The sequence below is a fragment of the Hyperolius riggenbachi genome, chromosome 3 (genome assembly GCF_040937935.1).
Source record: "Hyperolius riggenbachi isolate aHypRig1 chromosome 3, aHypRig1.pri, whole genome shotgun sequence".
NCBI classification, from domain to species: domain Eukaryota; kingdom Metazoa; phylum Chordata; class Amphibia; order Anura; family Hyperoliidae; genus Hyperolius; species Hyperolius riggenbachi.
Window position 1 is genome coordinate 162,547,663 of NC_090648.1, and position 23,506 is coordinate 162,571,168.

General features: G+C 43.0%; 1 protein-coding gene across 12 annotated transcripts in view; it reads right to left on the minus strand.

Annotated features, from left to right (window-relative positions):
* NTRK3 (neurotrophic receptor tyrosine kinase 3) overlaps positions 1-23,506 on the minus strand; it is a 977,566-nt gene that overhangs the window by 249,945 nt on the left and 704,115 nt on the right. The gene's annotated exons all lie outside the window — the stretch shown is intronic.

A 23,506-nucleotide genomic window follows, 5' to 3' on the forward strand; every position in this document is an offset into this window, starting at 1 on the left:
TTCCTCTCCTCTAAAAGTTTAGCCACAACATGATAACCTTTTATTAAAATGAAAAAGAAATCCTAAAATACTGAAGTTTAGAACTTGGTTACCCTTTGCAGAGAGAACTAAAGGGGTAAATGACATGAAGTGGAAAAAAAAGTATGATATAATGAATTGTACGGATAATTCATACAACATTAGTAGCAAAGAAAAGAGTTTCATTTTTGTTGTCAGCTATATAGCTTTTTTATATATAACATTGCATCATTCTCTAATATTTGCAGTTTACACATTACACTTTGTATTTTAAACTATGAAAGAGAGCAGTAAAATCTTATGAAAGAGAGCAGTAAAATCTTAAACAAACCATAAACAGCGAGAGACAGGTTGAGATAAGTGCTTCAGAAAATAGCACTGTAACTGACCCAAGTTGGGTCAGAGAGCTTAGCGAAGCTCTTTTTAACAACACATGAAGTTTCTTAACTCTTCCTGTACTGGAATCATTATGATACTTCTATCTGTGCTACTAATGTTCTATTTCTTAGCAGTACTAGACATACAAATCATTACATCATAAGATTATTTTCACTTCAGATTCCCTTTAAGCCTCAGTGTTTACTGCATGGGGATAGGGTGGTGGTGCTCCTGCAGTCTATTCACAGCTGCTAATCAGATATAATTAGACACTTTGATCTGAGTAAACAAGTACAGATAGAACAGTGGATTTCTTCAGCATCTACAGTATATGTGGAATAAATACTTTGGTCGATCATATGCGGCAGGGGAGCAGCAGTAGACTGACGGCCCAGAGCGTTGCCAAATACTGCAACACTGCAGTTTGATAATTTCTGTGTGCAGTGTTTGGGGGGAATCAATACCTATCTGATCAGATTCAGATCAGAGGGAGATTGATCTGTTTGCCACATTGGACAAACATTTATGCTTGTATGGCCACCTTTAGATTGTAGGCTCACAAGGGAAGGATTCCCTTTTGTATTGTTTTTTGTAACTATTGCTTTATATTGTAAAACATTTTGGAAAGTCATTCTAATCTTGTACTGCCTTCGTCTGTCTTACAGTGAACATGCTCCATGCCAGAATCTTCACTCTAATGCAAATCTCTGAGTATTTCTATCTACTTAGTGTTCATCCCACACATCAAAAACATCACCAGAGCCTGCAATTCCCACCTCCGCAATATCTCCAAGATCTGCCCTTCTTAACTCCGGACACGACCAAACTGCTCATTCATGCCCTCATCATCTCCCGCCTTGATTACTGTAACTCCCTCCTTTCTGGCCTCCCCTTGAAAGGCACTGCCCCCCTGCAATCAGTGATGAACGCGGCTGCAAGACTCATCCATTCTTCGCACTCCGCATCCACATCTCCCCTTTGTGAATCCCTGCACTAGCTCCCTATCCATTTCAGGATAACTTTCAAGATTCTATGCCTGGCGTATAAATCTGTGCACAAAACCTGCCCTACCTACATCTTGGAGCTTGTTCACAGGTATACACCAGGTCGCCCCCTCCGATCCTCCAACGACCTTCGCCACACCACCCCACGCATTTCACACTCCCATGCCCGCCTGCAGGATTTCTCAAGAGCCGCCCCCACCCTCTGGAACACCCTTCCAACACCCATCAGACTTGCTCCCTCTTTCAACACATTCAAGCAAGCCCTCAAAACCCCAATAACAATGAACAATTCGGTATATAGTGTAATCAAAAATAGTAATACTTTATTAATATCAAAATAGGGGATAGGGTTGGGATAGGGTAATTAAAACTACAGAAGGAAATTTTGCGGAGTCAGCATCAGCAATATATATGGCCGGCCATACAGTTAATCACACAACACACACCACGCACTCATATACTCCCCCATGCAGTTTAATATACTAACAGCGCTGTGAGAATGATAATGATGGAACCATGGTTCAGAGTCCTAATCAATTTCTCAAGTCTCTTCAGGGTTAGTGGCATGCAGATGGTTAGTCAGACTTCGTATATATATAGCAGCTAGTAGCAAACTTCAGCAGTTTAATAATGCATGCATAGCGTAATGTAACATGGGTAGATCTCACCAGTGTCTTTAGAAGCTTCAGCAGCGCTGCCTCCAACTGCTATTAGATCAATGGGGTATATGTAATCATCAGGAGCTACTCTTCTCACCAGGTCATCAGGTCGGTAGCCGTGTACAGGGCGCAGCGTGGAGACTCGGCTGGCCGGCGTCCCAGCTCAGCTCAGAGTGTACTCTCCGCGAACTTCCGTATGGAGCGCCCGTCCTCTGCCCGCAGTGGTTCCTGGGTAGGGTAGTTCTCGTGGGTAGTTCTGGACGGCCACACGTTGCACTGACTCCGCCCACCGACGCGTTTCACGCTGTGGGCGTTCCTTCCAACACCCATCAGACTTGCTCCCTCTTTCAACACATTCAAGCAAGCCCTCAAAACCCACCTCTTTATGATGGCCTACCCACCTCCTACCACACAGTAACTCTCTACTGAATATTTAACATCCCCACCTAGTGTTTCCACCCTACCCTTTAGATTGCACTAGGGAATGGAGGACCCTGCCAGAGGCTTACAATCTACAGGATCATAGGCTCCTGTCCTATGACAGCCTGTACTTGTATTACTGGGCCTACCTAACCAGCCCATATTGCATGATGATGTATTTTGTACAATTTGCATGTATAACTTTGTTCTATGTTGTATAACCTTGTTATGTCTGTCATCCTTTTATCATTGTACAGTATATATTTATTGTCCAGCGCTGTGTAATATGTTGGCACTTTATAAATACAATAAATAATAAAACTAATAAAGTAACTGCCAAACTGCATGCTAAGTGAGCAATGAATGGAGTGGTGGTCTGTTCTACACCAGCCAGACCAAAACACTGCCTTGTGATACTATGGATGGATCTCAACAAGATTTCTGCTAGGAAACTGATCAAGATCTGCAGAGTAGAGTGTTGCCCTCATTTATATCCCCAGATCAGAATGCCACTTAGGGTATTTCAACTGTGAACAGCATCAGGCTATTCTCAATGTGTGCTCAGATCATGAGTCATGTGACGATATGTCACTTTGACTTCCTGTTATATCTGCCAAATACTTTGGGATATATTGATCATCCTCACTGGTCTTCACAAACTTCCATCATGGAATCCCTATGCATATGTGTAAATTGGTGAACACGTAAGAATGGTTGCCGTGGTAACCAACATATTAGGTCTGTTTTTAAACATTGATTTAAGGATCTGCTGTGTGTGAATGACAGGTGCTCTGAGGGCTGCTGTTGCTGTCAATTCACTTGCTTAAACAGGAGACTGCTGTGGTTCACAAGACTGACAGTTCTGTTGATGTTGCTGTTTTAAGCGATTTCTCCGGTATGAGCCTTGAGGAAATATCTCCTCCATGCTCCTACTGGGATTGAATGTTTTCTTTGCGATGTGCCATTGATCCAGAAAGCCTTAGACTTGATATTTCCAGTACTTGTCATGTACAGAGAAACGATCAACATTACCAACATTGTATTGCAAGTAAAAAAAAATCATGCTTCCATTGTGTTTATGCATTGAATAAGATAGGATCTGGACAATATCTCCTGCAGGTTCTGGGCGCTTATGTATTCCATCAGCAATGCCAAAAGACATTGCCTGCTTACTCTGCAGAGGTTAAAAGAGCCTAGCTGCAGTGCTGAGAGCCGATGCAGTGCTGCCTTTACTCGAGATGATTAGAGCAACTTTACAATTCAAAATTGTTTTCCCTTTTTTTTGACTTTAATGGTTTTGACTTACAAGCGCACAACTACGCAATTTCACTCGGCTTGAAAAACAGCCTTTGCAATCACAAACTGACAGCAAAAGCTGCTGATATTTCTAAAGTCAAGAAAGACAACATTAAAAACCTGACATTTGGCAGCACTAATTGCTTAATTTCCATGTAGAAAGCCCTTGTGTGTATTTTACTCTTAACTGTCATCGATTCCGGGTCTTCCAGGCTACAACAGCCAAGGCCTTATGATGAAATCTAAATTCAAAACGTGGCCTCGTGCAATCAGCCCGGAAGGCTGGTCTTGTTTATCTGCTTTACCTCTGACAATAGGCTGTTACATATTTTGGCTCCGATAAACTAGATTACAAATAGAATATATGTGGGCTAGATTAAACAAAGACTATTTCTTACCATTAGCTGCATGGGCTTCAGGTTTGTGCCCAGAACTGAGTATATTAAAAACAAAATATGGTGATGATAGCTGTAGAATTAAATGTTCATTTGGTTCTATGGTAAATAACAGTTTAGAGAGATTTCAGAAAGGCAGTTAGCAAACCATGTAACTTCACTTGTATTCTAAAACTGGCCATTGACCTTTAATAGACAAGCTACTAAAGAACATTATCTTTGGGCGGCTTATTTTTTTAACTTCCTTAGCAGGCTCGGGCTGCAAATCTGCAGCTCAGAGCGTTATATCCAGGGACTGTTGCAGATCTCTCTGCAGTATGTTTTTTCCTGTTTTAGGGTCTAAAAGCTTGCACAAAAATTGCACTGCTTTTAGACCCTAAAATCCAGAACTAACCATACTGCTAGGGAGGTTAATACAGACTTATTTTGGCCATTAAAAATAAGGTCCATTATAATCGATATTTCATTATTTTATTATTATTGATCAAAATTGATTGGGAAAGACCTTTTTTCTTTTTTTTTTTGCTATTGAGATAGTTGGACTTTCTTAGGGGTGAAGGCATAAACAGTATGTGACTGGTGGCTGCATAGCTTTGCAGTGCATCAAGCAGCCAAGATAATGGGTGTACAATGATATGATATGATATTAGATCAGATTCCTACTAGACCATGCCAACTTCTAGGTCAGGTGATTAATAATATAGCTCATGGCGCAGATAACGTCATAACGCTGCTCAGAACCGATCCTCCCCATCCTGGGGGAATACCGCAGCTGTGAGGGGATGCTGCAGCCAATGCAGGAACAAGGCTCGGTATGTATATAGCAGCTGGAACGGGGGGTGGGGGGATCGGGAGGGGGGGGGGGATAACATATACTAGCAAACTTATTGGGCCCTAATGTATTACAGACCATAAACCTAGCAACATTTTACTGGGGGGACTGCTGTGCCTAGTTCGCCTATACTGGGGACACCTGTACCTTACTAGAGTATCCTGGAAGACACCTGTACCTACATAGCGCTATACTGGGAGGCACCTGTACCTACCTAGCTCTATACTGGGGGGCATTTGACACCTGTACCTACCTAGCCTATACTGGGGACACCTGTACTTCTATACTGGGGGAATACCTGTACCTAGCTACCTTATACTGGTGGATAGAGTTGGGCCGAACCTCCGATTTTAGGTTCGCGAACCGGGTTCGCGAACTTTCGCGGAAGGTTCGGTTCGCGTTAAAGTTCGCGAACCGCAATAGACTTCAATGGGGATGCGAACTTTGAAAAAAAAAAAAAATTATGCTGGCCACAAAAGTGATGGAAAAGATGTTTCAAGGGGTCTAACACCTGGAGGGGGGCATGGCGGAGTGGGATACACGCCAAAAGTCACCGGGAAAAATCTGGATTTGACGCAAAGCAGCGTTTTAAGGGCAGAAATCACATTGAATGCTAAATGACAGGCCTAAAGTGCTTTAAAACATCTTGCATGTGTATACATCAATCAGGGAGTGTAATTAAGGTACTGCTTCACACTGACACACCAAACTCCACTGAACAGAACAGGTATGCAGTGGCGGGTTCACTGAACAGAACAGGTATGCAGTGGCGGGTCCACTGAACAGGTATACAGTGGCGGGTCCACTGAACAGAACAGGTATGCAGTGGCGGGTTCACTAAACAGGTATACAGTGGCGGGTCCACTGAACAGAACAGGTATGCAGTGGTGGGTTCACAGAACAGGTATGCAGTGGCAGGATCAATGAACAGGTATGCAGTGGCAGGATCACTGAACAGGTATGCAGTGGCAGGATCAATGAACAGGTATGCAGTGGCAGGATCAATGAACAGGTATGCAGTGGCAGGATCAATGAACAGGTATGCAGTGGCAGGATCAATGAACAGGTATGCAGTGGCAGGATCAATGAACAGGTATGCAGTGGCAGGATCAATGAACAGGTATGCAGTGGCAGGATCACTGAACAGGTATGCAGTGGCAGGATCAATGAACAGGTATGCAGTGGCAGGATCAATGAACAGGTATGCAGTGGCAGGATTACTGAACAGGTATGCAGTGGCAGGATCAATGAACAGGTATGCAGTGGCAGGATCAATGAATAGGTATGCAGTGGCAGGATCAATGAACAGGTATGCAGTGGCAGGATCAATGAACAGGTATGCAGCCAGGGACAAGCTAAGGCTAACTAATCTTTCCCTATGAGAGACTGCAGTAGCTCGCCCTACTCTAACTAATGCAGGCACACGAGTGGCCACGGCCGCCGCTGCCTGCCTATATAAGGGGGGGTGGGGCTCCAGGGGCTAGTGTAGCCTAATTGGCTACACTGGGCCTGCTGACTGTGATGTAGAGGGTCAAAGTTGACCCTCAGTGCATTATGGGGCGAACCGCAATGGGGCGAACTTTTCCGCAATAAAGTTCGCGTGCGGTACCCGCACGCGAACCACCTAGGTTCGCGCGAACCAGGTTCGCCGGCGAACCGTTCGGCCCAACTCTACTGGTGGACACCTGTACCTAGCTGGTCTATACTGGCCAACACTTGTATCTACCTAGCCTATACTGGGGGACACCTCTACCTACCTACCCTATCCAGGTGAACACATGTACCTAGCTGGCCTACACTGGCCAACATTTGTACCTACCTAGCCTATACTGGGTGACACCGGTGCTACCTTCCTACAATAATCTGCGGGGGATTCTGAAGACAATCTGCGGGGAATTCCGCGATGGGCAACACAGGACATGTAAATGTATAAATGCACACACAGGGATACATTTATACACTGGGGGGGGGGGGGCAGCAGCGAGGCAACGGACGTGGTCGATTCCTGGGAACTGACCTGATCGGCAAGCAGACATCTTTCATCAGTAAGAAAGTAGGAGCAGTAAGCGTAGTGTTAGGTGTAGGAGTAGAAAGTTAGTGTGAGGTGTACAAAGGTTAGAACTAGAATCAGTGGCAGTGAGCAAAGGTAGTAGGAGGTTTAGTGTTAGGTGTAGTGGGAGTAAGAGGGCTAGTGTTAGGCGCAGTGGAAGTAGGGGGATTAATTTTAGATTTAACGGGACAAGTTTGACATTATTGAAGAGAAAGCTTGAACTAAACCATCTTACAATGGCCATACCATACTAAGAACACGCTTCTCTAGTGGCATTATATTAGCAACGGACAGACATTTTCAGGACTTGCACACATCAGTTAGTGATGTTAAAGGAATACCATATATATAAAAAAAAGCACTTCAAAAAAAAAAAGTCAAACTTTATAACAAAGCAGTGCAAGGCTATGTTTTGGATGCTCCCAGCCATCCGTTTCTGCTTTGCATAATTTAATTTCTGGCAGTGTAAATGAATGATACTTTTAATACAAGTTACCTGTCATTTATTTATTAGCTTGAACTATGTGTGCTTCAGCTTCAGAAATATGCATTATAAATCAGCTGTATTCCCAGACATTAAAAATGCATCCAAGTTATAATGTATTATGCCAGAAACATATTTATTAATGCTAAAGGTTTCAAAGCCACCCTTTCCTTACTAACATGAAGCCGTCCACGTTTTTATATTACCATCTTCCTGTTCTGTATAGTTTAGTCTCAGAAAATATTCCTCTACGTCAGCATGGATTAATGGGACGCAGTTTAGTTTCCAGAAAAGTGCATTGGCCTCATATAAAATAACCTACTTAAATTAGGGCCATATATCCCTGCCATTAACGTAAACAAGTGCCAATGTAATACAAAGTCAATTGAAATTGTATGTACAGTACAAACCTCTGTAGGTGTCTGCAAGAGGCTTTAGATTTTCAGAGTCCATAGGAACTCGAAGCACATTGATCTTTAATTAAAAAAAAAATCCTTCAGAAAATCACACTTGGCCCTGCCCCTTTGACTTCCCAAGACTTCCTACTATTCATGGAGTTACCCATCATCACCATGAACATGAAGCATGGGGGAAGGAGCAGAGCCATCTGCAGCTTTCCAACATCATCAATACTTGCAAATTAGAATATCAAAGGCTTTGGATCTGCTGGAGTCTCTGAAAGAAGACAAAAAAAACTATATGCAATTGTTAGTAGGTAAACCCCAAAACAGAACAAAATGACGCCAGGAAATTTGGGCATTCTATGCTCCTTCATAGGCCTTAATGTGAATGATGGTTATAGTGGCACTCGGACAGTAATTTGGGCCCTGTCAAAAGATGGACACCAAATTACTTTAAAAATAGCATTATTTAGCCACCAGCAATAGCTGGCAGCCAAATTACCGGTATGTCTTTCCCAATGAGTCCATGGCGGCCTGGAAGGGAAATAGTAATTAATGCCGTTTGGGATTTTGCTAGAGCGGCGTAAGCCGTTTATTCAGCTTCACTCTGCGCCTAAATTTCCCAGGATCGTTTTTGCATGTATGCGGCCGGTAAACCCTCCTATTAAATGTCCTGTCAGAATGAAACAAGGAGTCAGGGACCAATGAAGTAAGGGCTTGTTTCCATTAAAGCCCAGAGCTCCGTGGCTCTGTGCTGCACGTCACTCCTGGCGGGGCGTGCAATCCCACTCATTACTGAATGGAATCATGGGCTGAAGCACCTCGAAATGCAGGCAACTATGTGAGGCGATTTAGCAGTGAATCGTCGCGCATGAATGGAAACATCAGAGATGAATGGAAACATCAGAGTGCAGTCTATGCACTGCCTGATGTCCCTGCGATTGCATTTCCATAAGCACGCCTGAAAGCGCACTATATGGAAATGAGCCCTAAAACAGTTTTTCAGAGCCCAAACAGGCCCTTAAAAAGCCATCTTCCCTACAATTTACCATACTGCAGCTTATTTTCTTATTTTTATTAACCTCTTGAGGACCAGAGGTTTATACTACCCTAGTGACCAGGCAATTTTTTTACAATTCAGCACTTCACAACTTTAACGGTTTATTGCTTGGTTATACAACTTACTACCCAAATGAATTTTACCTCCTTTTCTTCTCACTAATAGAGCTTTCTTTTGGTGGTCTCTGATTGCTGCTGTGATCTTTAGTTTTTGGGGTTTTTTTATTAATAACAAAAAAACGATAAAAAAAACTATTTATTTTATTTATTGATCTCTCCACCCTGCTGCATACACTGCAGGGAATGCACGCTCGAGCGAGAGCTCGTTTCCTGCAAATATTGCCTCTAGCGAGATGACACCTGTTGGCGTCGTTGAGGAACAAGGAAGCCACTCTGTGGCCGCCGATCAGTGTTAGGCGTTTGCAGAGTGGTTAATATTTAAAAACAACAGTGAAACACTAAGAAGCTGTAAAAATGTATTTTAAAGCAGCCCTGTGGGAGGCAAAAAATCTTATCTCAAAAAAAGGAAGCCTCTGGATGATCCTAAGGTTTCTCTGATCCTCCTCCAGCCCACAGCAAGGAAATTACAAGGAGGAAATTACATCAGGATTTGCTTCGGTAAGAGGCAGCAAAGATGGAAAATGCCTGGAACAGTTTTATCTTTATTTACTGTACTATATAAGATGTACTGAAATGAAAACACGGACAGTACAATACAAATGTAAGTAGAACAAGTATTTATCTACTTATATATGTGTTTGTTTTTGTTTTTTCCTTGGGGTAGTATGGCTGTTCCTTTTTCCGTTACCCCTGAAAGCAGCAGGAAGGAATGGGATGGTGATCAGCAGGAACATCACTGCAAGACTGCCTCTTCCTGTCCTCATATCTGTCTTATCAGTGTCAGACAACGCACAAAGGTATATAGATCTAGCATGAACATACTTCCGCGCAGGGCCGCCAATAGGGCATCGTTGAGGGGAGGGCCCTACCGGGCCCAGTGAATCTAGGGCCTGATGAACAGTGGCACACACACCGGGCCCCAGGCAGCTGCTGCCAACAATAGTGCTCTGGCCCCCCTCTCTGTCTCTGCATGCTGGAGACAGTGCACATACACGCAGCACTCAGAGCCCCGGCTGATGATGCTTATCGCATCATCACTGTGCTGCGGGACTCTGTCTGGCTGAGCTCCGTGTAGCTCCGCCCCTTTTACAAAGAGCCCAGAGAAGAAACAGGAAGGGGGCCTGGAGCTGGGGAGCCAACTGCCTGGCATGGACAGCCTCCCATGGAGCAGTGCACTGGAGCACCAGCAGGAAGGAAGAGGGGATACTGCCACTGCTTGCTAAAAGCAAAGATTTTGGTGATTTAGTACTGCTTTGACCTGTGTGTTCCCCCTGCCCTCCTGTCTCCCTGCCTCCTGTGTTCTCCTGCCCTTCTGTCTCGTCTCCCTGCCTCCTGTGTTCCCCTGCCCTCCGGTCTCTTGTCTCCCTGCCGCCTGTGTCCTGTCTCCCTTTCTCCTGTGTCCCCCTGCCCTCCTGTCTCCTGTGTTCCCCTGCCTCCTGTGTTCCCCTGCCCTCCTGTGTTCCCCTGGCCACCTGTCTCTTGTGTTCCCCTGACCTCCTGTCTCCTGTGTTCCCCTGACCTCCTGTCTCTTGTCTCCCTGCCTCCTGTGTCCTGTCTCCCTGCCTCCTGTGTTCCCCTGCCCTCCTGTCTCCTGTGTTCCCCTGCCCTCCTGTCTCTTGTCTCCCTGCCTCCTGTGTTCCCCTGCCCTCCTGTCTCTTGTCTACCTGCCTCCTGTTTGCCCCTGCCCTCATGTCTCTTGTCTACCTGCTTCCTGTGTGTTCCCCTGCCTTCCGGTGTGTTCCCCTTCTCTCCTGTGTGTTTCCTTGCCCTCCTGTGTATTACCCCGCTCTCTTGTCTCCCTGCCTCCTGTGTTCTCCTGCCCTCCTGTCTCTCTTCACCTTTGCTCCTCTGCCCACCCGTTGGTTCCCATGCCTTTCTGTGTGTTTCCCCCACCCTCCTGTGTGTTCCCCTGCTCTCCTGTCTTCCTGTCTCCTGTGTTCCCCCTGCCCTCCTGTGTGGTTCACCTGTCTCCTATGTTCCCCCTGCCCTCCTGTGTGTTCACCTGTCTCCCTTTCTCCTGTGTTCCCCTGCCCTCCTGTGTGTTCCCCTGCCCTCCTGTGTGTTCCCTTGCCCTCCTGTGTGGATTCCTCTGCCCTCCTGTGTGGATTCATCTGCCCTCCTGCCTCTTGTCTCCCTGTCTCCTGTGTGTTCCACTGCCCTCCTGCCTCTTGTCTCACTGCCTTCTGTTTGTCCCCCTGTTCTCCTGTATGTTCCCATGCCCTCCTGTCTCTTGTCTCCCTGCCCTTCTGTGTGTTCCCCTCTCTCCTCTGTGTTCCCCTGCCCACCCATTTCTTGTCTCCCTGTCTCCTGTGTGTTCCCTGTCTCCTGTCACCCTGCCTCCTGTGTACACCCTTGTCTCCTGTGTGTCCCCCTTTCTCCTATCCCCTGTGTGCCCCCCCCCCACTTCCTGTGTGTACCCCTGCCTCCTGTCGCCCTGCCTCCTGTGTCTCCCCCATCTTATGTCCCCTGTGTGTCCCCATGCCTCCTGTGTGTACCCCTGTCTCCTGAATTCCCCCATTCTCATTCTCATGTCTGATGCTTCTGTGTGTCCCCCTGTCTGCTGTGTGTCACCTGGCTGTGTTCAGGCCCTGCAGATTGTTTTGGCATGGGGTGAAGTGGGGGCCCAGTTAGTTTGCCCAGTAAGGGGCCCAGAAATTTCTGAAGGCGGCCCTGCTTCCGCACTTACCTTAGGCAGCTTTACCTTGGGTCAGGTATATTATATTATACATAGTGCATACAAAGCAAAACATGGTAGCCATACTATGAGCAAATAATTTCAGTATAAGCAAAACATTTGCACGCAAATCTTTTAAAGGTCAAATGAAGCAAATTAAAAATCTATCTTTACTATCCTGGGGCTTCTTCCTGCCCCTAGAAGGCACGCGTGTCCCTCGCTGCTGCTGCAGTCTTCTCCCATCTCCTGCTGACAGCCTCTGAAGTATCACCAATGGACTGGTATCTTCTGCACATGCCCCCACGCCATGCGCAAAAGCATGCCCGATAGTGGCTGCCAGCGGGAGACAAGGGACACACGTGTCTTGTAGGCGCTACAAGAAGCCCCAGGTATGTAAAGATAGATTTATTTCATTCACCTCACTTGTCCTTTAAGAGAGGAGACATGTATTTCTATACAAGATTTGATAGACTAAATCTTTACCCCTCCCTAGATTACTAGAGATTAAAGATGTCTTTCTTTCTTCATTTTTGCTCAACACTCTTCACTTTTAGGTATTCCAGTAGTTCTGCCTTATAATAGCAGCTTCCAGTGTGGCATTTACAGTCAAGCATACAAAATTGAATGAGCCATTGATGGACATAAAATCACCCATGATTGTGTATGCCTGGTGTTATGAAAAGAGTAATACTTGCTATGTGCACAATTTAACAACAATTATGTTGTTGTGCAATTCCAAAATATTTATTTAGCTAATTTTTTTTTGTTTCAAAGTAATACAAAATTACTTATTGTGATGTGCTTTATAGTGTGTAACCAGTTTTAGTGTAAATCGTTGCTTAACTTTGCCCATTGCTTTTCCCCCATACTAAAAAAACACGCTGTAGTAATCTGTACATTAAACAATCTTAATAACATCTTCTTTGTTTCCTTTGATATAATGTATTTTCACAATTATTTAGAGGTACAGTATTGGCTGCTCCTGATGTAGACCACAGCCAAGCATTTTTACGTGACTTCACAACTACAGATGTTTTAGATGTTTCTTGATCTTAAATGGCACACATTTATCGCGGAATTACTGCACGTTAACCCTCATTTCCTCTAAGACATTTGAAGGCTTTTCCATACGGTGTAATGAAAGGTGTACAGCTGTGAAATCCTTTGTGTATTTGAAGTTTAAAGAAACACCATCATTCACAGCTGACAAAACACAACACACAAAAACTGATCCGAAATGACTTCACTCATCGATGGTTAATGATGTTAACCCTTCTTGACCCACATATTTTATATCCCATAGAGCCCAATTTTAAAACTGCAAGGACTTTACTTTGTATACAGTACATTATTTAACTGTTTCACATTACAAATAGTGTTGGGCGAACACCTGGATGTTCGGGTTCGGGCCGAACAGGCCGAACATGGGCCAGATGTTCGGCATGTTCGGCCCGAACGCCGAACTCAATGGGAGTCAATGGGACCCCCGAACATGCCCATTTTGGGGGCCCTATGGGGTCGCAGGCATAAGGGGGGAGCATGCCCCGGTCGCGGGGGGGGTCGGAAATTCCCCCCACCCCCTCCGCTAGCGCTCCCCCCTCTGCCCGCTTCCCCATACAAAAAGTTTAAATCAAGTTCAATAGTACCTGGGCTGGTGGCATTGGCTGGCAGTGGAGTGAGGAGGAGGAGGAGTCCGAATAGCAGAGTGACGTTGAGGCCGGGCAGCGGGCGGTTCAGCGCTAGTACCCTTGTGGTACTTCCGCCCTTTCTCTGACCTCACGTCCTCTGCGTGATGACGCATACGAGGGTACGCGTGATGCGTACCCTCGTATGCAGAGGACGTGAGGTCAGAGAAAGGGCGGAAGTACCACAAGGGTACTAGCGCTGAACCGCCCGCTGCCCGGCCTCAACGTCACTCTGCTACTCGGACTCCTCCTCCTCCTCACTCCACTGCCAGCCAATGCCACCAGCCCAGGTACACTACTATTGAACTTGATTTAAACTTTTTTTATGGGGAAGCGGGCAGAGGGGGGAGCGCTAGCGGAGGGGGTGGGGGGAATTTCCGACCCCCCCCGCAATCGGGGCATGCTCCCCCCTTATGCCTGCGACCCCATAGGGGGGCCGTATTGCGGCCTGTTCGGCCGAACAGGGCCCTGTTCGCCCGAACAGGGGCCCTGTTCGGCCCTGTTCGGGGGCATACAGAAGTTCGGGGCGAACCCGAACTTAAAAGGCCGAACACCATCAGGTGTTCGGCCGAACTCGAACATCACCCGAACAGGGTGATGTTCTGCAGAACCCGAACAGTGGCGAACACTGTTCGCCCAACACTAATTACAAACTCCTTTTGTGCATCTCTACAGATAGCTTTATATGCGTTTTAAAATTAAGTACTAAATATAGTACAACTTTTGTCTTTAGCAAGAAGTTTTCAATCAGGATGATACCATTTATTGGCTAACTTGAAAGAATAAGAGTAAGCAAGCTTTAAGCTGTATAGCCTTCGTCAGTCAGGCTTCAATCCTGATGAAGGCTATACAGCCGAAAGCTTGCTTACTCTTATTCTTTCAAGTTAGCCAATAAATGGTATCATCCTTATTCAAAACTTTTTGCATTTACTGATGGCTAACATGGTACAGTACCCTACTGCTAACTTTTGTCTTTCATATGTTTCAGTGCCTAAACATATGTAATGTTTTATTATAAAGAGTTTTTAATGTATCACTTTCTTTGTAACTATTTATTATGTTTCTGTTTGGGGATGAGCTTCTGAATTCCGCAGAATTCGGACTTCCGCAGAGGAACTCAGTATCTGGCTTCCGCAGAGGAACTTAGTATGCAGAAATCTGATTTCTGAGGAATACTGCATTAAAGATGCTTGAAAATGTTTATTTTGTAAATCGCCAAACTTCGTTAACAAAAACAGCAAAAAACACTTTTCTGCAGAAATCAGAATGTCCGAAATCGGAAATCCAGATTTTAACGGAATATCACGAAAATCAGGAAGGCAATTGTTGGAAGGCAGAATTCCAATGGAATAGGACATTGGCTTTTCTGATCATCTCTATTTGTGTTATAAATTTCTGGGGATATTTCAATAGTTGAAGTTTATTCTGCAATGGTTAAAGTTTCTCTGCACATTTGCAAAAACCGCAGCTCAGAACGAGATCCGTAGTCCAGCAGCATGATCTGGATGTGCTTTGCATGCAAAACAACTGGTATCAAGCATCAGGAGACCATACACTCGTTCATCTAATACTTACCATGTTACAGTGACCAACTCAGAAAGTCCCATGGCATCCTCCAGCGCCATCCCTCTACCTCCTCTCCTAGTGCACTCGCTGGGTATGCGTACAGCACCCCAAGCCTCTTCTTGGTCTGGGGGAGGGGAGCAGTGGAGAGGTGGAGTCACAGCACTGGCACGAAGATTAGGGTAATTAAATCCTGGCCAAACTGCACTCCATGCTGCATGATTAAATCAGTCGTAGTGTGGTTCCACTCTGTCCGGCATCTCAGTCCATCCCTTCCAGGCCACAGTCAGTGTGTCAGTCCTTCCTTGCTAGTTCAGTCTGTAGTCAGTCTGTCCCTGCCCGTTCATTCCTTCAGGAAATCCTTGCCTGTTCAGTCTGAAACCTGCCAGTCAGTTCAACAAGCCTGTTGCCTTTCAGGCACTCCACCTTGTCAGGTAGTCCACCATCTGTCCTGCTCAATGCGCCATGTCAGTCCGGTTTATTGCCCGTTGCTCTAATGGCAAAAAACAAAACAAAACACCATACTGCTGGAATTACTGGTATAATTGGCCTCTGCTGCCAGCACATGGCAGTTTTATTGTAGATCACTGATCACTGAAGATTCCCCAAGGTAAGCATAGATGTAGTATATAGTAGTATGCATAGTATGTGGGCTGATCTGTTTAGCACAATAGTATATGGAGTGATACAGTACCACTTTAACTGTCCCAGAATGCATCTGCAATGCAGTCATCACTAATGTTTCCTTCTTAATATAGTGGTCTTCTGATATAAAAGCAAAGCACATGACTGGAAACACAACATGCTTGTCCTCATGACCCTGTTTTAATCACTGATATATTAATAACAGCAGTGGAGTGAGTTCAAAATAACTGAAACTCAGGAAATGTTTCCAATCTGTCTCTATTGGAACATCAGTATCCATAAACCTGTTTTCAATATTTCAGATCTGGCTGTGTTACTCGGAACTAAGTGGAAAGAAATAAGCATCCATCATCATATGCCATAAGCAATTTTTGTTAGTGTGGGGTGGACAGAAATCTATACCCAGCCAGAGTTCTATTAATAGTGCATTAAAGGCTTGCTTTTCACAGGCTGTACCTTAGTAACACATATTGATAAGCTATTTTATGAAAAAGCAGGTAAGCAGTAGATGTAGGACAAACAAAAGAAGCTTTAAGACAAAATTCAGTATTGATTGACAGCATACTGTATTTTTCAAGCCATTACAGGCTGTGATCAAGGCAATCTTGCATAAATTAATAGAAATCTTCACTTATCTAAAATGCCTATTATTTTTTTTGTATTATTATTTTTTTTTAATGTACTGTACACTATTTTAGGCAATAAGAAGCCATTAATCTCCAAAACTGCATGCATTTAATAGAGGCCCATATTAATTTAGGCACAGGTGATGCCAGTAGGTTGGTGATTTATGTAGTGCCGACATATTGCGCAGCGCTGTACAGAGTATATATTGGCCTCAATTCACTAAGTTTATCTCCTGCCTTTAATAACTCTTCTGAGCTGTTTCTACAGTTATCACAATTATATCACCATGGTGATAACTGTAGAAACAGCTCAGAAGAGTTATTAAAGACAGGAGATAAGCTTAGTGAATTGAGGCCATTGTTTGGTCAATAACTGTCCCTCAGAGGGGCTCACAATCTAATCCCTACCATAGTCACATCTATGTGTGTATGGTGTAGTGTATGTATCATTGTCTAGGGCCAATTTAGGGGGAAGCCAATTAACTTATCTGTATGTTTTTGGGATGTGGGAGAAAACCAGCGTGCCCAGAGGAAACACACGCAGACACAGGAGAGCATACAAGCTCCTTTCAAATGTTGACCTTGCTGGGATTTTATCTGGAGACCCAGCGCTGCAAGGCAAGAGCGCTAACCACTACGCCACCATACTGCCCACCATGCTGTTCTGTTTGCTAACCACTACGCCACCCTGCTGTTCTGTTACCAATATTCTACAACTGGCCTTAAAGAGACACTGAAGCGAAAAAAATATGATATAATGAATTGCTTGTGTACTATGAATAATTATTTGAAGATTAGCAGCAAAGAAAATATTCTCATATTTTTATTTTCAGGTATATAGTGTTTTTTCTAACATTGCATCATTCTATAATATGTGCAGATTACACAACACTCAGCATTCAAAATGATTCTTTCAGCGCAGTCTGTGAACTAATGACCTCTCCTCTGGCAGAGAAAAAGAAAACAGTTGAGATAATAAAAGTCAGATAACAGCCCTCTCCACGACTTTGAATCGTAGAGCTTAATGTTTTTTTTGCATAGAGATAACAACTGGAGTTTCTTAACTCTTCCTGTACTAGAAACAATTAGACTGATGTATCTGATCTTAATGTTTTATTTCTTAGCTGTACTACACGTACAAATCATAATATCATCATTTTTTTTTCGCTTCAGTGTCTCTTTAAGAAAGTAGTTATGTCTTTTTTTTTCAGCCTGCTTGCTGATCAATCTACTATCCACAAAGCCCTTTTACTACCTAATAACTAGTCCTAACCTTCCCCACACCCCCTTTGTAACCCCATATGCTACAGTGAATATTTTCCTTACACCTAGTCCTAACCAAATCTCCCAAAGCAATACTCTTCCTAAATGCCTAATGCGCCTTATCTTGACTATTAACTTTCTTCTCCTCCTTTCCTATCCCCTAAAATAACCATCCTAAATATATGCCTATAATGCCTAACCTTAACCCTGTCCCCCTGACATATCTGAAAAATAGATATTTGATGCCCATTGAGATCTTGGCTATTTAATAGCTGATCAGCTAATAGCACGGCTAGTGTGCATCCAAGTTTTCCAACTATATCAAAATGCAGCCTCCCACATTACACTGTTCCACTCCTCATCACAACACATTCTCTCACATTAAGTTACAACCAACACACTACATTCCATTAACAGTGTGTACCCTATTATAAAATCTTATGATGTTGAGCAGTTACAGAACAGAGCAGACATTTCCTTAAACCACTGTTATCACCATTTATTTCCGCTGCACCCAACAAGGCACTTTGTTGCTAGCAGAAGTAGTATGGCACATATACATTCTAAATTTCCTATGCCCAAAATGATAATTTTTGAACATTTTGTGTCACAATCTAGCACACACATATCCTGACATTGCAGGCAGGGCTGCCTTCAGGGCATCACAGGAGGGACCACAGTATGGGGCCCAAGTGAATCTGGGGACCGGGTGAACAATGCCACAGACATGGGCCCCAGCTGCATATCTGTCACAGGATGTACAGACTGTCAGTGAATGTGGCTGTGTTCGCCTCGGCTGGCTACTTTTGCATTGTGATTTTTTGTGATTTTGTCATGCTTGTGGTTTGCCATTCTCATATTAGTGAATGCGAATCGCATTGCAATCACAGAAAAGGCTGCATGCAGCACGTTCGCGATTTTCTCAAATTGCAAGCGCTGCAGTGAGAGTAATCCTATAGCATTATATGTGTCACAGCACTTTTCTGTTCGCCAGTGATCACCTTATATATGGGGGTTCACCTTAAATATTAGGGGGAAGGAGAGTGAGGGAGGCCCAGTAGTTTTTCCCAGTATGGGGCCTAAAAATTCCTGATGGCCACGCTGATTGCAGGACTCCTGCAGACACACACACACACACATGTATAGACAGCATGTTTCACTGTGTAAGTACGACTTTTTGTTTTTAATTTACATTTTAGCACAGTGACTCTTCCATTAGAAAATATTGACTTCCGAAGATCACCCTTGACCTCAGCTGAGCTGCCAATATACAAGAAAATATATATTTTTTTCTACAAAGGTGGAGGCCGTCAGTTAATTAGGCTAGGTAAGGTTAGGCCGGCTAACCTATCAAGCTAAAGGTCAGTCAGAGAAAAACAAAAGTTTGATTACATTCTTGACAAAGTGTTGGTCAATACTATGACAGGTTGTTTTCTGAAAATTAGAGAACACACTACAATAGAGGACTAAAGACAGTTTGGAATTGTATCATTTATCATATTAACTCAAGAGTAGGGATGGCCAATGGTATGCAAATAATGCAAATAATTCCAAGTTGATACAGGATTATACAAATTCTAAATGAAAAAGGTGGGCAGCTAGAAATGGACCAATCAAACCCCACCAAAGTGGAATTCGATTGACCCATTGTCATACATACAGTTACATTAATGTGCATACAGAATTTACATGACTCTGCATCAATTCACAATAATTTGCATCTCATTGACTATCTCTAATCAAGAGATGGTCAACATTCTTGCCATTTTCTTGAATTCTTCTTTAATTTAAGAATGACACTGGTTATGGCGTTTGGCATAGCAACAGAATACGAAGAAGTCCACTAACATGTCTAATAGGAACATCTCTGGGCTTCTTTATGAGCACAGCAATCAGCAGATCTGTAGAAAAGCGCTGGTACATCTGCTACTCACCAGTCACCACATTTATAATGGATCAGTGCTGATTACTTTTGTAATTTTCGGCACTTGGGCAGCATTTACTTCTACAACCAATGCATTTATAAAAGGGAGATCAACATGATCATAAAAAAGTGATCACCATTTTGTATATGATATAATTACAAGATTTCTCAAATATCCATTTGCCAACACTGAAGTGGATTACCACTTTAAAAGTGCTGATCCATGGCCTCAGTTTGAGTATAAACTCTTTACACTGCTACTAATGTTCTTTTCATTATCCGCATTACACATACAATTCATTATATTATACGCTTTTTTTTACTTCAGGTTGGCATTAAAGGTAATTAAAAACTTTACAAAATATGTTAATCATAAAGAAGATATTTAGAGGTGTTCAAAGAAAAGATGATCTATAATTGAATGGCTGCTTCTTTTTATAAACAGGTCCTTGACAAAAGTGCACCAGCAACTACAATGACGTCTAGTTTAATCCTTTCTATGTGTACAGTTGACATGCAGCAGAAATTGTTTTTGTACACAATACCGAAGAACTGAAGTTTCATTTGAAATATGTTGAATTAGTGTTAACAAGGCATGGCAAAGCACAGTTCACAGCTGCTGCCAGACTCCAACGGCTATAAATGGAGCCCAGAGGGTACAAGCTGTGACTTCTATAGTCTGATGTGACTGAGGTACGTCTGAGCCCAGAATATCCTTCTTGTTTAGAACACAGCCAGTGGTTCTTAGATGCTGTTACTGTATGGAATGTTATGAATTGTGTGACTATCCTGCTTCTGTCACCTTTGAAATTCATTTACACTAAAAAAAAATTAAAATCAATCAATCTGTTCTATGCAAGTCTGTGTATTCTATGCAATTGTACATAATAGCTGCCATTAGTCTTCTACAGACACAAGCCCCAGTGACCTACTGTACCCATTTTAGGATAACCTTCCTGCATTAGTATTGCTAGTGTAATAAACGATAATATAAATATTTTTCTAATACACAACATTTGCAAAACTTGAAATCAACTCATTTGCAAATCATTCTAGTGCATTCCAGAAGCTTTAGATCCCTTCATACAGGTCCCTGCTGCTTAGACAAATATTTATAGTGTGGCTAATTACGGCCCTGGAAGCAGCATGTGTTCCACTTTGCATACACATGGTACAGTATATCAATTAAAGCCTTGGAAAAAAAAAAGAAAAATGGTTCCTCGATATTTGAGTTACAGGCCTTTATTCAATTTACCTTTTCTCCTAGGTTTTCTCCTAGGAGATCATTTTTTATCTTCCGTTCAAAATCACTTTTCAGCATTCTCCAATTTAAGAACTACCAAAAAGTAGGTGAAAACATACTGTCAAAATTATTCTAAGTATTCTCGTTTTCTGCAGGCTTAATAGGCATTTTATTGATTAGCTGTGAAAATATTAAAAAAAAAAAGTGAATTGAATAAAAGCCACAAAGTCTTGCGACTCCTTTGAGAAGATCTAGAAACCTCACCCCTTAAGGTATTCTGCTATGTAAACATCTAGAAATGGCCAACAGAGGCAAAACACATGAGAAAAAAGAAGTCCAGCCCAGCTTTATGAAAGACTTTCCCAAAGTACTCTAAGTTTATCTCTACTTTCAAAATTTCAGGAAGTTCAAATTGGTTGAACTTCTTTACAACTTGGGCAACAGTACACTGTTCAGTTTATCCTCCCTGGCGGTAACCCTGACCTGAGCTCGGGGTAGGAAAAATGAGCTGCGAGCGGTTAACCCGAGCTCAGGTCAGGGTAGGGAATTGCCTTGGTTTCTTACTGTTATGGAGTCCTGCACACGATTGCTGCTGCGCAGCGAGACTCCAGTATGCCTCCCTGGTTCTCCCAGCCTGTCTGCATCTTTCGCCAGCCGCCAGGAACCCCATAGCCCAGCTCTTGCTCCGGGGACCCGACGGCCAATCAATGCGGCGTTGCGGCATGACGTCACTGGGGGGCGGTCCAAATTTTTGAAGTGGCCCTGAAGATGAGCCAGGGCAGACGGAAAAAAAACTGTGAGATGTGCATGTGAAATATGTATGTATGTATGTATGTATGTATGTATGTATGTATGTATGTATGTATGTATGTATGTATATATATATATATATATATATATATATATATATATATATATATATATATATATATTGCCCACCCCAGCTGTGTATAGGTATGAGATGTGCCCTCAATGCAGGCATTGATCAGACATCAGGCTGTGGAGAGCTGCTCCTGCAAGTGTATAATATCCATGACATAATGTGAACAACATCTGTATGTTGTATGTGTTACATATATTTACTGTATACAATATATATATATATATATGCAGCCTGCATGGTATGTAGAGTTTAGCGTGTCTAATTCCTCATTTGTCTCTAATCACAAGTTGTAATTTGATCTCTCCTCTGTGTCACCTGACTGCCATGGCAGATAGCTCATTTGCAAGCACAGGATGACAATATAGCCATTGGTTCCTAACTGTTTCTGAGCTAAGTGCTTCAGCCTTGCTGTTACTGATTTTTGCCTGGATTTTGACTACTCTCTGCCTGCCTTATTTGTACAGTTTAACATTTTTTTTAAGTTTATTCATAAGTGTAATTAATCCAACAAATTTGTGTTCTAGTCATTTATTTATATGCAGAGTGTCTACCAGGCTTTTATTCTGACATATTTTGGTGAGATATGACTTAAGAATTGGAGGCCTAAAATTCTTGAAAAAAATGTACTGCTTTTGACTCATAATTCCAGACAGAAATGCACCACCAGGGAGGTTATAGACTAGTGCTCACTTTGCTGCACAGCATAATTCTAAATATCCATTTTCCAGCAACAATTGGAAGTCAAGTTTGTCTGGTCACTAGTTTTTGATAACTAAAGTCAACATAAGATTCTGGCACTTCTACAGATGAAGAAGGAATGCTAAGAATTGCTCAGTACTGCTTTTGGTATTAATAAGCCCTAAATACAGGGCTGGTGCATCCATGGGCTCAAACTGGGCAATTTCCCAGGGCCCCAATCTCCGTAGGGGACCCATAGGTCAAGGACTGTAGAGGTAACATGTTTACTGTGACAATGCTGTGCAGTTAAAAATATAAGGAGGAGTCCCACATTCATTTTGCCCAGGGTCCTGTTTAACTAAAATGGCCCATGCCTAAATATATATCAGAAGTAAGTGAGAACCAGGAGTTGTTTTCTTAAGTTCCTGCAATATGTAGAGCAAACCTAGAGAAGATAATTTCAACAAAAGTCGATATTCATTTTTAAGACCTAAATATTAGACCTAATGGCCTAAATACAGATTGTCTTATGGTGATTATTTATAAAAGTATGTTTTTCATTTGAATAATATAATAATAAATACAACATATGACAAATGGAACTAAAGTGGCATTAAATGACACATTTCTGGTGATCAATGTGGTGAACCTGCTATAAAGAGGTCGTTTTTTCAACAGATGACCACTTTTATAAACATGGCGATCTGAAAATTGCTATTATGTCTGCAAATATAATGGCACTTTTATGATGATCAGCTGATCACTACTTTTATATACAAGCTCCCAGGATCCAGTCACATATATAGGAAAGTAGCACCTATGACAAACACTAAGACTGCACCCCTAGGGAAGGGTGTGTGGAAACAGTGTGTGTAAATGTAAGAAGTGTGAAGTGGGCATGGCTTAGATGGGACATGGCCAGTAATAATTAATTGGGCCAATAGGAGATACATATAGTGAAATATAAACATTAGCAATTAAATGTCCTAACAATAACTATAAGACCATATGTCCCTAAAATAAAATGAGGCATACACCCCAAATAACATAACAGGGAAGAATTTCCCGAGTAAAATACAACAGATCCCAGTTACAGATAGACCTCCTGTTAGTCAGTACATAGTGGCGTCCTGTCCCCAGGCCCCATCCCATTCAGTCACATAAGTGACAGCTGCACTCCTGGTAGTGTGGTGCCTGGGGCACATG